This window comes from Gymnoscopelus braueri (assembly GCF_963280865.1).
Source record: "Gymnoscopelus braueri genome assembly, chromosome: 9".
Taxonomy (NCBI): domain Eukaryota; kingdom Metazoa; phylum Chordata; class Actinopteri; order Myctophiformes; family Myctophidae; genus Gymnoscopelus; species Gymnoscopelus braueri.
This window is the reverse complement of record NC_137610.1, coordinates 34730709-34735708: the sequence shown is the minus strand read 5'-3', so window position 1 is coordinate 34735708 and position 5000 is coordinate 34730709. Positions and strand designations below refer to the sequence as shown.

Sequence of the window (5000 nt, the reverse complement as noted above, 5' to 3'; positions counted from 1 at the left end):
AAGTTGTGTAGTGTGTACCGGCCTTAACACCCCTCCATTTTCACACCTTTCCACTATCCCTGCATTGTCCAAAGACTCCCACAGGACCTTGAGGGTTGGTTAATATAGCATCAAAAATCTGATATTTGAAAATCTAGAAAGATTAGAAAAATTTGGAATACTTTTGAAAAACGCAAATCTTGCATGGGGGTCCCTGCACAAAACATTTTTAGATGGCGGGCCATACATATTCATTTGGGGGTCCTTGACATGAAAAAGTTTGAGAACCACTGATACGGTATAGTATAGAATGGATTTTTTGTGACAGTGGCTGTGTGTCCACTGACACTGTCATGTGCAGTATATCTCTGCTATCTCATTGTCCTTCTACCAGCTTGTTCTTCTATACCTCTACTATTCATCTCTCCATGCCCCTGCTATCCCTCCATCTCTCTCCATCCCTCTTGTCATGTCACGGCTGCTGAACCATGAAATAAAAACAGGAGAGATGCAGGGCCCTGCGAGAAAGGAGAGCAATTTATTACATTCGTTTACAAAATCACAGCAGTCAGTGAAACCAAAAGTGCGTGCGTGCGTGCGTGCGTGCGTGCGTGCGTGCGTGCGTGCGTGTGTGCATGTGCATGTGCATGCACAAGGTACAAAGGAAAGGGACAAGAGCAAAGGTCAGAACAAGAATAATCAGGCAGAAGAAACTAGATCAATCCACAGGTTTTAGGCTTAACGAAACAGGCAGAAAACTGGTCTGATTAGTAGTCAAAGTAGAATGGAATGGGCCATAATTACTGAGACTACTCATGTGGAAATGGGCACAGGTGTGTGGAGATGATGGGAAATCCTGTGGACATTGCTTCAGAGTAGGGTCAGTCAGTGCACCTAGGGTGCAGCACACTGAATTTTCGAACGACAATGCACCGGCTGCATTGAATTTACGAACGACCAGCACTCCAGCACTTTCAGTGCATATTTCCGAAAGCACCCATAAAGTAACATGGTCACGACGAGGGCCTCTGCCCCTGCCCTTTGTGCCCTAACAGTGACTTGTAAGCCCTGTCCTGTATTGTGTGCCCCTGTTTTTGCCCTATTGTGACTTCCCCTTAGCCTGGTAAACCATCCTAGTCGCGTGAATTCACATTATCATGTGTCTTCTGCAGACCGGTCTGGCCCCAAGCGCTGGGTTTCACAGAAACCAAAAAGTGGAAGAGCCAATCAGCGCCTGCTCTCAGGGCCCTGTGATTGACAGTTGCTTTTGGCTTCTGCAAAACGCCCACCCAGCGCTTGGGGCCACGCGACCGGGATGGTTTACCAGGCTAACTGCCCCTGTCCAGTGTGTCACCCCCCTTTCATTTCCTGCCTGCCCCCTTCCCTCTCCCGTCCTTACCCTCTGTGGACTTTCATTTAGAGACTGTTTCACCCAGCTGTGGTGCGTCTGAGGTAATGAGACTGTCAGAGTATATAAAGTGTGCTGCCCTGCAATGTGCTCAGTCAAATTGCTGGATTATTGTTACTTTGTGTTCTACCTTGTGTTGAAGTCCTGCTTGAGTTTGTGATAGCCTATATTTGCCAGTTTATTGATGATATCTAAGTTTGCCTTCTCCCTCTGTTAGAGATGTACATTTGTTAGTTCCTGTATTTGTTTTAGTAAAGAGTTTTCAGTTTTGCCAACTACCTTGTTTTCTGTGTTTTGGTTCCTACTTTTACCATCCCCGGTGGGATGTCTGTGAGAGCGTGACAAGCATAGAGTACACAAGAGAAGGCATAGGGATTAGGGAGTTTGTCATGATATTGTGAAATGATCACAGAAGCATATACAACACTGTTATCAAAACACTGACCCTCCTGCAGAGGTCTTGCAAGGATCTAAAAAAAAGGCCATATCCATTTTCATGAATGTTAAGCAGGTGCATAATTGTAGCCTAAAATGAGTTACGGGATTGTATTTTGAATTGACAGCTATTTTAACAAAATGAGTAATGAGTAATACAAAAGTTGAATATAACAGCTTCATCTTGCACAAGCTGATTAATTAGCTAGTTAGCTACATTACAATCACACACTGTGTGTGTGTGGCAGTGTGCATAATGATTTCCCAAAATAATGCGTCATCAGTTTTTTAGAACACGTTGTCTTTAGAATAACAAAATAATGTTTCATAACGTTGATTGGCTCAGCTGGCCGGCAATGCATCAAAATATAGGTTACTCACAGCAGGTCTTGGTGATTGGTGACATAATATTAAGTGGTGTCCTTGCATCTGTGGTTAGATCCAGACTATAAGCTTTTGTGGAGATCTTGTAAAGTCTCTTCATAGAGCTTTTCAATTCAAATGGTAATCTTTCACGGGATGAGACCGTGTAGTCATGGATACATGTTCATGTATCCATCTTTTAGCATCGTGGTTTCACCTGCATGCGATGCAACCTCACAGTGATGCTAGTAATGGACAACTGTTCTGAAGTTTCTTTAGGCGTCTCTGTTGGATGTTTCGTTTCCAAATGCATGCGCATTGTTGTTGTTGTTGATCTGTGGTAGGACAACTTGCACAGCTTGCATTTGACCTTTTTCTCATTACATTTTTCGTAATGGCTCCACAGAGAAAATCTCTCCATCTTGCTGTGTAATGACACACACGCGCGTGTGTGTGTGTGTGTGTGTGTGTGTGTGTGTGTGTGTGTGTGTGTGTGTGTGTGTGTGTGTGTGTGTGTGTGTGTGTGTGTGTGTGTGTGTGTGTGTGAGAGAGAGAGAGAGAGAGAGAGAGAGAGAGAGCACTTGCGGAGCAGAGGATTTTAAATCTGTCTGATTTGCGGTGATATTGTTTTACCAGCCAGGATGTCTGGCGGCAATTATAATTTCCAGTCTTTGTCATAAAAAACTATTGACCAAAAGTGGTAATTACAGGCATAATGCGACTTTTAGTCTCTAAAATGACCTGTCTCTCTATTCTGACCTGTCTTTATACCGACCTATACTCTGACCTGTTTCTCGAATGTCTGAAATTAATTCAGTCAACACCACAAGAATGGAACAGGACGAGTGGAGGAGAGGTTCCTCCACCCTTATGAGTGAGGGAAGGTTTTAGTGGCTTGGGAACAGCAGGCCACAGTGGCATCTCTCTCTCTCTCCATCCATCTCTCCCTCTATTTATTTATTTATTCATCCCTTCTTTCCTGTTTCCTCATCCCGCTAACCTCCCTCTCCTCTGACCTTGTATGTCTCCATCCTTCTCTCTTAGTGGAGACTAGAAGTGACAGCCACTTCTTTATCTTGTGCCTGTGTGTCCCCTGACACCATCATATCTCCCTGGCACGGCTATTACGCATCATCAGTAAGGGACTGTCCATCACCAATGAACCCTGACAGGCAATCAGCCCGCTGGCTGCTCGGGTCCTTGGGAGACATTGTGGACACTCAGATAGATCAGTATGGGGACATAAATTATTCAATATCCTCAACCTTTTATTCATCCAGAAAAAGATGATGAAAAGATATCAACTTTATCACAGCAACAGCCTGCCCAGTACAACCACAGTTTTGTGATGTCGGCCACTGACCGGCTTCACTGGTGCAACTGGGCTTTGAATGCCTTCCTCATACAGTATATCATTGCTGTCAGCCAGAAACCTCATATCTCCAAATTTCGACTTTTAATGTTTTTTCGTCCTTTAATACTCTACTTCGTCATACAAGAGTGTCAAGCTAAAGTAGTGAAAATAGCCGATCTGCTATTTTTACTATTTCTGAACGGTTTTGGACATAGGAGGTTTCCACCGACAGCGACAAAATATTACTACAGTTCCCAAATGGTGTCGAGATACCACCAGAAATGCCCCCCCCCCCCCCCAGAACTGTTTACTGTACTCGTTTATATGATATTTTTTGCATAGTATTGTATATTTGTCTGTCACCAAATGTTTCTATGAATTGAATACACAGGACCCCAATGGAAACAGACCATAGTGCTTTATTGGGTTCAATCCTTTTAGCATTGTATTTGTATTAAACTGTACTTTCTGTGATTTTTTTGCAAACTGTTAATAAAGTATTCAATCAATCAATCAATCAATCAATCAATCAAAAAAACTGCTGTTGTTGAGGCAGGACCCAGAGTATTTTTTATACAGTTCCCCCCACAGGTATTCCATGCTGGTCTGTGATCACTGACTTCCAAAATAACCTGGGTTCAATGAAGCTCTGCCAGCATTTTTATCAATAACAATGTAACATTACAAAGTCCTCTATCTACTTCAAACCCGAAGAAGAGCATCCAGAATTGTCATTTCAGAGTCAGACTGTCTGAAATCATTTGTTTGGATGCCTAAATAAAGTCACTTAAGGGACCCACAGTGAACGGACCTTTCTTTCCTTTTTATCTTTGTAATTTTTTGTATCCAGCTCTGCCTTCAAAAGGTTTTTGGATGTGTGCGACCTCTGATCTGGTCTGGTCCATACAGTAGTCTTTCTGCCTGTCATGTTCAGTCCATTGACTGAATCTTCACATTATTGCTGACAATTTTCCAAAGCATACTTTTGATTGATTGTTTGAATACTTTAATAGACAGAAATTTAAACAGCACGAGGTACAGTCAGACATTCGGGCTAAGAGGATAACACAAAAAAGTTCTTGGGACTTTTTTCCATTGTGGTTTGATTTTGCTTGAGAAAGGTAATCCAACATAGTAAATATCATTGTTTGGTTATGTTAATTGTTTCTTTTTAATGCATTATTGGCAGGGATGAGCTTGAAACAAAAATAAAAACAACAAATTAACAATGCAACTAAATAATAAGAAATATGATTACATTAAAAATCACATTAATACATTGAATACAGTATTTCAACTAGCACCTGAGTTGATCGGCTGTGTGCACGTGCGTGCGCGTGCACGTGACGTCATTAAATAGAGCCCCCCCTAGCTCAAAAATCCACAGCTCATCACTGATTATTGGTGGTTGACTTGAAAGTCTAGCCAAAAGAAAGACTGATTTATGAACCAAATTCAAAC

The 5000-nt window shown here is 42.2% G+C and overlaps 1 protein-coding gene across 1 annotated transcript in view; it reads left to right on the top strand.

Moving 5' to 3' along the window:
• The window catches only part of LOC308092298 (neuronal acetylcholine receptor subunit alpha-7-like), a gene marked incomplete at its 5' end in the record, with an annotated part of 40170 nt that overhangs the window by 33281 nt on the left and 1889 nt on the right, over positions 1 to 5000 (top strand). The window lies entirely within an intron of this gene.